The 12,347-nt window shown below is 33.9% G+C and overlaps 1 protein-coding gene and 1 long non-coding RNA gene across 7 annotated transcripts in view; one reads left to right on the top strand and one right to left on the bottom strand.

The window, feature by feature from the left end:
• The window catches only part of LOC128171010 (uncharacterized), a 555,905-nt gene that overhangs the window by 97,411 nt on the left and 446,147 nt on the right, over window positions 1-12,347 (top strand). The gene's annotated exons all lie outside the window — the stretch shown is intronic.
• LOC128171039 (uncharacterized) lies at window positions 4,082-8,037 on the bottom strand. The gene is made up of 3 exons (XR_008241987.1): window positions 6,914-8,037; window positions 6,425-6,524; window positions 4,082-6,025 (listed from the first exon to the last, which is right to left on the bottom strand). It is a non-coding gene; the product is annotated as an uncharacterized LOC128171039 (long non-coding RNA).

The following is a 12,347-nucleotide window of genomic DNA, read 5'->3' as shown; positions in this document are numbered from 1 at the left end:
CCTATTGCAATTAGCTTTAGTCCGAACAATGAACATTTGAACTTCTGGTACGTTTTCTTCTGGCTCAGTAATCCCTTTTCTGCTTTTCCACATCAAAAAAAAAATGAATTATAATTGTTTAGACAAGAAAGCCCTCTGTCCAAATTTGAAAGAACTTCATTCAGTTGATGGGATATTACGCCCTAAAATTTACCAAAAAACTAACTATGCTCTTGAAAAATAAATTATACCTTCAACATATCTATAATGAATGTGTGATTTAAACATAAAATATAACGTTTCTGATATTGCCTCAAAAGTGAATGTTTGATGCAAAATTCTCTTGCGGAATAAAACTTCCGGAGAAAAATTGGTAAAATCTGTCATTCCATTCTGTATTTTACCGTGTGCGCATGGATTTATCAAGTTCCAACTTTGCAAAAAAAAAAAAAAAAAAATTTACATGCGCGACTTTCCTGCCAAACGTAACGATGGTAAAATTCTGCACACTATGTTAATTTCATAAAAATACAAAATTATGAGTCGCTTCCCTTTCGGTGTGAAATCAACAAAGTGACGAATGCAGATGAATGATCGATGTGTTTGAATCCATAAAATCTTACAGTGTGAAACTGGCATGAAAAAAGACGTTTCGAACTTTCATTTGTAACTTTCTAAGACAAACTGCTAATTTTATACATTCTGCATTCAAATTAGGACAATGTAAATTCTTGCGCATGTAAAATTATTACATAGTTTTTACAGTGACTTATAGGCCCAATGGATTGGTTGTTTGATTTATACAATCGTTAGAAAAAGTCAGTTTTTAAAAAAAATGTAAAAGATATACATGTCACTATAATAAATGATTTACTCACTTTACTAAATTACTGATCAATGGTCATGTTTTCTTATAAACTTGTCTAGTATAAGAGGTATATAGACACTGCACATGCAGTGCATGTTTTTCATACTACATTGTTCAATGGAATGTATATGTTACTATTAATAGATGTTCTTGGCGTACTGAATTTAGGAAACCAATATGTAGAACTGCTACTATACGAACTGTAGGACGTGATGGAAAATATACACATATTTAGGTTTAACGTTCCAATTTATTTAACAGCCTTAAATTACAAGTACATGTTTACTAGTATATATGTGTGTTTACCGGTACATTGCTGTTAGAACGATTGATACAAAAGCAGGTTTGTATAGCTATATGTATAAACTCAATATATATTCAGAGAGAAACTAAAATGAATAGAAAAAATGTTATGAATGAAGTTTTTAATATCTTATGGTAATGCCTCATATTAGGTCATGATCTTTGTGTGCATTGCGTGTATGTTTAACGTGTGTGAATGCATGGGACAATTCAAGACATATTTAAACTTGAACTTGCTTTAATATTGGCCCCTGGTATGTAGGGTGATTAAAGAAAAGAGTTAAAATCATTGGAATTTTTTATAAACCTGTATCACTTTGCTCAGTGTATGACTATTTGTCTGTCTGTCTGTCAAACCCCATATCTTGAGCACAGGTAGGAATTTCATATTTGTTTGGCTCATTACCGCTTGGAGGAATGACTGTAAAACATATAGATTAAATTGTATAATGCTTCTTGCCAAATGCATTTCTTTTCTTATTCATGTTCAAAAACACATAACAAATATTTAAAAATACTATATATGCACATGTACCTGGTCTAAATTCTTTGCTGGCTGTAAGAAATTTCAAACCAGGTCGTGGGTGTATAGTGCGTCGTATTTCTTTTCTAAACTTTTAAGGTCGAATTTCACAACATAATTGTTATCATTGTCCCAAATCAGAAATTTAGATCAAAATTTTAGATAAAAGATTGTCAACTCATCCCCTTACCCCGAATCTAGTTTCCCTGATTTAACCATACATCGTTTATTCGATCATGTAGACGTTTACTAAATTTGTTCATGGTTCACAAAATATTATATAAGATTTACTACCAATCCCTCGTGGTATAAAAATGTAGATTGTGTTAAACGTGTACACAGTGTGTTCAACCAATTAAAGTTGTCTTCCAAAGTATGTGCCCGGTTGATCACATGTTACTCGCCCTACAATTTCGGCCTATATATTATCCGTAATTTGTTTTATCCGTATAATGATATCGTAATAAAAACTAGAGTGAATTCACTAATTACATGTTTTCTACCACTCGACTACAATTTTTGCTAATCGAGGCCTAGAATAAAAAAACAAATTCGTTATAAAAGTGTTAAATTTCGTCAATCTTCACCTATTAGGGATTAAAAATCAGTTTATTATATCCGTAAATTTGTTATATCCGGATTTGTTATAACCGTTTTATATTGATTATATAGATTTGTGAAGAATTGAACCGGGGATTCAAAAAAAAATTCGCTTTATCTGAGATTACGCTATATCCGTGTTCGTACTAAATGAGTTGTACTGTAGTTAGTCAACTCGCATTTTTCCACACCCTGCAATCGCATTTCTTGTGCCTTTCTGGCATACTCGGAAAAACTCTGCAGGAAGGCCCGAGAAGTTGATTGCACACATCGTTCTCTTAAGTTCTGTCCATCAAAACTTAAATCGCGTCAAATTGGTACATTTTATTTATCAGCTTTCTCTGTTAACCAAAGATGTCCGATCCAAGGTATCTGCCAGCGATGCATAACGAACTCGTCCTTCGTAACTTTCCGTTATTTTCCGCAAGGACGTTAATAAGTCGACCTGCGTTCTTGGTTACCCCGCAATGGGAAGTTCTATCCATCAAGACTTGTTCCATAAGTTCCAAAGCATTCTGTAAGCAGTTGGACAATCATTAAAAGAGTTAAATTTCTGTTTTTCTCAACGGAAAAAGCCAAGTGACGATCTGGAATTAAAGAAAAACGTAATGTGTGATTTACCAAAAATCCCATTAGATTACATTGTATTTTTACAAAAAAACAGAATCAGTGTATAACATGGTTTAATGACTGTTGATTGTGAATCTCTAAAATTGTTAAATCTAAATTGTGTAAATGTTAAAAAAAAGATAATCTCAACAAATAATTGTTGACTTGTAAAGGCCGATGTTGTTGGCTGACGGAAGTCGGTGTTGTTTTGATTCTTTCGTTAGTTCTGGATACATATAGCAACTTCAGTTTCACCGACTTTTGCTCATGAAATTTTTGAATTGTTGAAATAAAAGAATTATTTTGTATACTGTAAACTTGAAAAAAAATGAATCTATTTTGTCTAAGTATGGCTGAAATTAACGTTTTACTGTCCAAATTGCCAAGTTCTAAAAGATACCTGACGTCATGACGTTGCAAATCTGCGACGTGACGATAGTATAACCATTCTATATTCAACAACCTGGTGTGGGGTGATTAGATGTCTGACCAAATTTATTTTAATACAATTCTATTTTACATGTTCTTAAGGTTGGTCGCGGGTTTCAATTTTTGCGCCCTCTGCGCAGTGTATTTCATTACTGTCGTAAAATGCATACTGTATGCAAAGTACAATGTTCAAATATACAGGTTATCATGTAAAGTTTTGATTAAAAAACAATACATAAATCATAAAAAATATTTTTAGTGAAATGAATTCTCAGAATAATGTTTAGAAGTATTTTAATCATTAGACCGCGTCTTTAAAACTGACGTTATCCACGTCGGATCGATCAACCCCTTACCATGACGTCAGTTGAGACTTTGACGTAACAACACTGGATGAAATATCTGGTTTCAGCGCTGCAGAAACCCTTTGGAAACTCTGCGGAAACTTAAGGTTACTTTAAGTTTCCGACAGGTTTCAGCACGGAAACTTCAAGTTTCATTAAGTTTCCGCAGTGCTGAAACTTAGGCTGTCCATGAATCCAAATGGTTTCCGCAACGGAAACTTACTGAAACTTAAAGTTTCTGCATAGTTTCAATCTCCATATACGTTTGGGATACATATTGTTTACAAATGGTTTCCGCGACGGAAACTTACTGAAACTTGAAGTTTCTGCATAGTTTCAACCTCCATATACTATTGGGAAACATATTGTTTACAAAGGGTTTCCGCAACTGAAACTTTTTATATTAGCTGAGCAAGGTTTCTACTTTATGTAAAAACAAAACAATTTCAAACAGTTCCAAATTTATTTTGTTCAAAAATCTGAAATTGTTTCCAATAATGAATAAAATACAGCCAAGATACAATAATGGAGAAACATCCATATGGCAATTCCCTTATTAGGGACTTTTATTTAAAAAATGATAAAATTGCACAAGAAAAAAAACTCCCATAGAAATCTTTACATTTGTATTTTTTTTCATCTCGATTAAATGCCTATCAAATCTCCCTTTAAAAATGCAACAAAGATCTTACTTTTTGAAAAATACGAATGCAATTTACAAAATAACTGCACGTACATGAATAAACAAAGAAAACTTCACTGTTACATGAACATGATAAACTTGTCTCAATTTGTTTTGAACTACAATGAATATGTACACCATAAAATATTTTTGAAAAGTCTAAAGTATCCATCTTTAAAAAAAAAAAAAAATACACTACAAGATAGTAGTTGGCTATAGAGGTATGACCCAGATTTGATTTGAATATGTCAATAAATTCCAAAATGAGGTCAAAGTGACCCACTTACAACTTGGGATAAACCTTTTCTTTGTTAGTAATATAATCTAATGTTTTGCAATAGAACAGGATTTGATATCATTTTTTTTTTTGATAATCCATTAAGTCCAAAGTGAACTTTTCATTTCATCCCATGATGTACCAACTGATCAGATTTTAATATCATAAGCCTGTCAGTATTTAATAGATGACCCAGAGGGAGATATGAAAAATTTGTTGGCCAATAAAAGCTAACAGTGGAGCAGTCTGTCAAATCATGTGCAAAAAATATGATGTACACATTTAATTAATTACGCTGATTGCAACACACTTCATTCCTGATGAATAATCTTCTTTACACACGGTTTACCTTCCTACATTTCACTCCTTTACCTACATTAATATTTTTAAATCCCAGACATGAAGTAAAATATACATTGTTTATATATGACAGGTATTACTACATGTACATGTACTTGCTTTTTGTAGCATGAATGTATAAAATACAAAGTATCACACAGATCATTCACCTTACAATTATCATCAATACCAGCATTTTACTTATGATATAAAAGCTAATTCCAATTATATATTAGTTACATAACACAGATTAAAATAAAACCCACATGGAAACAACTTTCCATCCAAGTAATTTTGTTACATAAAAATTGTAATACATAGGGTATATGTTGTCTTTATATATTTTCATATACGACATAATTGAATATTGTTTGGTGTATGTTATCATTTCTATGACCCATGCATTCATCTCCTAATGCAGTGTTTTTACATTTAAGATTGGTTTCTTAATTTTTCATATATTGCTGCAAATAAAAACTAAGTTATCAATAAATGTTTAAACAAAGAAAATGGAAAAAAAAGTAGTTAACACTTATCAACTTGGAGGTGTGAGGATATATGTTACATGGAGTCTAATATTTTATGCAATATTTGCAAATATAACAAATTATTTAAGAAAATGAAAGTTAATATCTACAAGGTCTAATCAATCATTTAGTAAGTCAAAACCATGTGATTTTCTAAGATTCTAGCTTACAGACAGACATTGTAATATACTGGTATTTGATCATATAAAAAAAGTACTTTTATAGTTTATAGGTTTTTTGAAATGAGAATACTTTACAGTTAAAAAGTCTTGTTCTGCAGAGGTTTAGTCGGGTCGTAGAGATGTGTCCATTCGAATCAATAAGGAGTGTCCTTGGCTGTTCTTGATGTAACCCGAGTCGTTGTTTATGGAAATAGGCCTTTTTGGGGGACTTTCGAGCATTGTCCAGACCGGTGAAGCACTCATATGATCACATCATGGCTACAGCAGACTTAGTAGTTCTGGACAGTGGTAGCATTAAAATTCTTCTTCTTGCGATGAACTTGTTCCTTTCACTGGGCTGTACTTTATGTCTGTTCTATTTATCTTAAACATGAATAATAAAGTTTCATTTAGATTTTTAAACAATAAACATAAGTCATTCAGCCTAACATGTAATAAAAGCATTCTGAATACAGAAGCTACTATGCAGTTGCCAGTTGCTGTTTAAACTATGTCATATAATGACTACAGTAGTATCTGATCTAAAATGTTTTATTTTATATTTGAAGCTATGTTATTTTCATTTTGATTCAATTATTGTTTGTTGAACAATGGAAAAACTTATCAACAATAAGTGTGTTTCACCTCCCCCCCCCCCCCCCCCCCAATTAACCTCCTTTTCAAGAACTTAGACCTGGATTTCCCAAAAATTACTACAGTAAATTATAAACATCCAACACATGTATAAGTTAATGGTGAAAATAATCAATTTCAAAGCAATACCTTGCGTTCACATCGGCCAGCTGGTCAAAACATTCACCCGAATCACCGAACAGAGGATGCAACTAATCACCGGAAACATTGACTTTGTATGCTGTCAATGCTGAAAAAGAAAAACGTGAAAGATTTCATTTTCCGGATTTAATTAATAATTTTTTTTCGTTACATTTAGAGTTTGTAAATTGTATAATGTGCGAAAGATTCATTGTTCGTCTTGTTCACCAACCAAGCATTCATATATTAGGGACGTTTATATAATTATATATGTGTATACCCTGGATAATCTTGATTATCATGCATATAAAGTTGGTTAATGGTTAACTTGGTCAAAACGTATAAAAAGAGATACGGTAATAAAAATTAAAACGCCGAACCAAGTTTGAAAAAATGACGCCATCTTGATTTGATGGCGCGAGATCTCGTTTACAAATGACAGATAAATTAGAGCCTTGAAAATGTTATTGGGAGTATCTATATTGTGAATTAAGTTACCTTGACATAAGTTCTTCGTTCCTGCATTATCTCCTTGTTGTAGAAGCTATTAATGCTTCTCAATTCTCCATTTTACAACAGCACCTTCTTGTCCATTTTAACCTTCGCTCGGAATCATAAAGTGCGCCAATACTGACCAATCAGAACCCGCTAAATCTTGGAACAGTGCATCTTGGGATTGTTTAAAATGAATAATGTTTAATCAAAATTATCATTTTTTACCGAATAGTATACTTTTTACATGTATATTTATTTTAAATAAGAACTGTCGGAGTCAGTATTTCCTGGTTAAATACGACAAAGTATTGGCGTGTGTTTGTTACCATTGTATTTGTAACACGTGATTAACAAAAAAAAAATGGCCGACCGTTTGTTTACAAATGTCTAATGAAATTAAACAAGTTTTAATGAGACATATGTATCAGATTTTGTCCTTAACTATATTTTATTTACATGTACTGCATGATGATTTTGCCAAACTAAATATGATAGAGCCATATATAGTTTACTGACAAGTTAGTCTTGACTTGTCCAATTTTCACCGCGATTCTAAGCACGGTCATATTCTTATTCAAAATATAGAGGTGTGAAAATATTATGTTCATCACAGAGCAGGTTCTGCATGAACACACAGAAATCACAAATATAATTAGATGCCGATCAATTAACGGGGTCCAGTTAACAGCGTTCACCCGTACGGTGAATTTACAACTACGATGAATTGATGGCAATTATTTTACAGTTACACATGTGCACTGATTGGTCATGCGATGAACAGTACGTTAAGAATACTTATAAAATTAAAATACAAACGCGTTAAACAAGCCGGGAAGTAAGACGTACACGTCGGACTGATATATAAACAAAATATAATTTTGATTATTTGGTATACTTTCTACATCAAATGTATACGAATGTATAATCAAATTTAAAAAATGGGATTAAAATCACGTGCACCACATGGCTAGAGCTGGATTTTAAACTGATTTTGTAATATAACGTATAACGTCAGTAAAATTATAAATAATGCTTATTATATCTTATAACAGAAGCATGTGCATGTTTCATAAACATGTATCAATATCTGTGTTTACAGTACAGAAAGTAAATACAAAGTATAGAAATGCACGAATCACATAGGCGTCGAACCGGGGGGGGGGGGGGGGGGGGGCTTAGTGCAAAGTTAGACTTAACCAATAGGCATATAGCCCCCCCCCCCCACTTTTTCTCCACGGAAATGTAATTGTTCCTAAATTTACCTTGAAAGATTGAGAAGTTAGAGTAATAGGCATACTAGCCCCCCCCCCCCCCCCCCCCCCCCCGCCGACACGGATTATGAATTTCATGATTTTGGGGAAAAAAAATTTGTGTAGAGAAATAAGTTTTTTTTAGGGTTTTTCCTCAATATTTCTGAGGATTAGTCTAGCCCCCCCCCCCCCCACTTTCAATTTGCTTCCGACGCCAGTGAATCATGATACAGTCATACATGCAGTAAAGTCTGAAATGCATGTAAATAATTAAACAATTATTATATTAGACTCAAACTCCAAGTGGGTTTTACTTGTTATTATCAACTGTAGAATTTAAAAAAAAAATTCCTGTGTACCATGTTGGCGTGGTATTAAAAAAGAAATGAATTAGCTCTAAACTTCAGGTTGTACGAATATTTGGTACGATTTGTTAAAATTTACAACGACTTTACCTTAATTTGTTTGCTTAATTAGTTACTGTACCGCAAGGTTCATTCAAATGATAACTAAATGATTTAAGAAGGAGTCTTACAAAATAGGTATATTAATTTATTTTACTAAATAATTATAATTTACTTATCAGTTTTACTAACTCAGGTACACACAAATTGAAAAAAAATTCCTGCCGGGCTCCAGTTATAAACTCACGCTTCGTACTGTGTATATGTTATGTAACAGTCTTTTGTTCACTCCTGACAGAAAAAACCCTGCAATCCACACAGAATATACAGGAAAATCACAGAGGAGGTCACCTGGATAAAGAATGTATACACATGTATACACGTGCCCGAGTACCTAAGATTAATGATTTCATAATATGCATTAAACAAGATCAGATATCAGTTTTTCTTTTCAAATTCAATTAATTACTTAGTAAGGTTCTTAATCGCCTTATTTGCCACATTTGAAGATAGTTACATGTATACATATAGTTTCAGTCACGCTGAAACCTTACTATACATTTTAGTATGTACGGATTCATTATCAATAGGCTAGAATTAAACTTAAACCTGTTGAAAATAAATGATATCACTATTAAACTCAAATCAATTTTAGTAATAGTTTCAGCAATGCGTAAACCATTTGGAATCTTAACTTAAAGTTTCAGCATACTGAAACCTAGCGGAAATGTTCTGAAACTGATTGATATTTCCATAATAATTTACACAGCTATTCACACGATTCAAATTTAGTTTCCGCATTGCGGAAACCATCAGGAATCTTAGACTAAAGTTTCTGCTGACTGAAACCTAACGGATACTTGCTGAATCGATTTAATGGTTTCCGCATTGCGGAAACTATACATGAAACTTCAACTTCAAGTTTCAGCAAGGTTTCCATATAGTTTCAGTTTTGCTGAAACTTGATTTTTCATCCAGTGCAACTGACAAAAATAAACGTCGTGCATTTTTTGTTGATGCTTCAATCATTTATTTTTTAAACGTTTGATGAGACACCAGCGCTTCTGATTGGTCGTAAAAAAAATGTCGATACTTGCATCAAAAAATTATCGCCGGATCTATTTTTCTCATTTGTTCTTAATTAACACTATATAATTTAATTCTGGTTGTAACGCTCTTTTGATTGGCTAAACAAAATAGTTTATATCCTGTAATGAATGTTGCCTACGTCTTAGTAAGACTAACGACAAAAACGTATCAATACGCCTGACGTTATGTTTGAATTTTGTACAATTTTACGTCCTTTTAAAAGTTAAATGACCATTTTTATCTACAGTTATAAGCAAATAATTAAATTATAAGCAGTTAATTCACTATTTATTTGTTTTATAGGATATAAAATGGTTAAGAACCGTTTACGTTTCTTTTTTTTTTGGTTAAATCTTATGACACCCAAGACACGTTTGCTTGGTGCGGTGGGGTGCAATGGTGGTTTTATATTCCTTAGAATCGTCCACCTTTTACTCTAGTTATCTACTAATTTCACCAACATCAAAAGTGACATAGTCCTTGTGACAGAGTCCTTGTGACAGAGTCCTTGTGACAAAGTCCTTGTGACATAGTCCTTGTGACAGAGTCCTTGTGACAGAGTCCTTGTGACATAGTCCTTGTGACATAGTCCTTGTGACAGAGTCCTTGTGACATAGTCCTTGTGACATAGTCCTTGTGACTGAGTCCTTGTGACTTAGTCCTTGTGACATAGTCCTTGTGACAGAGTCCTTGTGACATAGTCCTTGTGACATAGTCCTTGTAACAGAGTCCTTGTGACAGAGTCCTTGTGACTGAGTCCTTGTGACTGAGTCCTTGTGACTTAGTCCTTGTGACATAGTCCTTGTGACATAGTCCTTGTGACAGAGTCCTTGTGACATAGTCCTTGTTGTCCGTAACTATGTTTTAGGTTTGTTGTTTCCAGGATGAAGTTTAATTAAATGTTTATATAGAACTCCCGACAGGTTTGTGTGTGGGCTATAATACCCAGCAATGTGAGCGTTACGACCTGCAGGCCTATCGTTTTGTTTTAGTAGCATCAATGTACTGCATGTATTCACTTGTGCTTAGACCCCGATGTGAAAATTTGGAAATCACAAACTTCAGTTGAACGACAGTTCAACTGTTTGCTTGGGTTCATATCCGTTATAAAATCCCTTCATATAAATATATAGAAAAATGTAATGTTTTCACTGATACCAATTTTAACTATTTTTCATTCCATTGTATAAATGTGCACTCGGTGCATAGAGAGTACCGGTAATGGCGTTCGATCATGACTGCAGGTAGAACGTCCGTGGGGCTTTCACACCTGTAAAAATTAAACCCTGTCCTCAGATGAGATTTCCAATCCGGTAAAAATGTTCGGTAGTTGTTAAGGACACATATAGATCACAAGGGACAAAGGGGTGGGGGGGGGGTGCTGCCATCTTTGATAGACTCAAACTTATGTCTGGAACTAAGTACATGAAATAATTAAATAGCACGTACCTGTGGAAGATTGATTCATATGATTATTATTCGCCTGTTGACGGCGCCGGTGAAGAAACAAAAACAATTATTTGGGAAATGTATATGTTATTTCATATGTTCATTGGATATACCCCAGTTATGAATTTAAAAAAAAATACCGGGTAAAACATTGAACAATAGCTATTATTTAGAATCGACAACCGTTACAAAGCAATAATTATCAAATGCCGGTAATGAAGTTATCGGACTTTAGTCGTGCACATTTCATGTTTGACTTTTAATGTACCCCCCCCTCCCCCCCCCCCCCCCGGAAGTAGGACTTTCGGGATTTTTGAAAGTCGCCTTTTTTATTTTGCTTGTCAAGATTTTTTAGATGCTAATTCAATTGTTTGTATGTAAAATTATGTCAAATCTTTACTGCGCTAAAGACGTAAAAAAAAAAAAAAAACCCTCCCTCCCTCCCTCCACCCCACCCCCCTCCCGGTGTTACGTACCTGAAACTTGGAGCTACAAATCTGCAGGTACTATCTAGAAGAATGTCGCATAGCGGACTGTAACATATTTTTTATAAACAAAACCCTATCAATATGAGATCGTAGTATATATACACTGTAGCATACCCTCCTTCAGCATCCGCTGGTTATTTCATTATACGTAAACATGTTGAGGTTGGGGTTGAGGTTACCAACACCGTAACACTGAGAGAGAGAGAGAGAGAGAGAGAGAGAGAGAGAGAGAGAGAGAGAGAGAGAGAGAGAGAGAGAGGCGCGTTAGGTTGATCTAACTAAAAAGGTTAATAGTTTGAGTTATCTCCCTTTTTACACGAAGTCATGACATCGCAGTCATAGCTTTCAACTTACTACATGTAGTATATACAGTGACACAGCAAGAGATGTCGGACACGGTCTTCTTTGACCAAGGCACGTAGGATCGTTTTTGAGAGTCAGGGAGGAGGACAGACCTACAAATAATTCTAGACATGCAAAACACTGTAACATCGTAACCACGGTATTACTGGTATTCTCATTGAATTACTGTACCTCCTATTATTTTTTACATAGGGGCTTACTTCTATAAAAAATAACTAGGGGGATCAGATTTCCATTGAAATTGTTATCCTTTGTTTTTTTACCAATGTAGATCTAAGAAAAGTTTCCGCTTAAAAAATGGGGAAGGGGATGGGGGTACCCCCCCCCCCACCACCACCATCATTTGATGCTACGGGTCTGTAAGCTTTGTTGGTTGAAGAGTAGGTCGTGTCAT

Source organism: Crassostrea angulata, chromosome 2 (assembly GCF_025612915.1).
Source record: "Crassostrea angulata isolate pt1a10 chromosome 2, ASM2561291v2, whole genome shotgun sequence".
Classification (NCBI taxonomy): Eukaryota; Metazoa; Mollusca; class Bivalvia; order Ostreida; family Ostreidae; genus Magallana; species Magallana angulata.
This window is presented reverse-complemented; position numbering and strand designations above follow the sequence as displayed.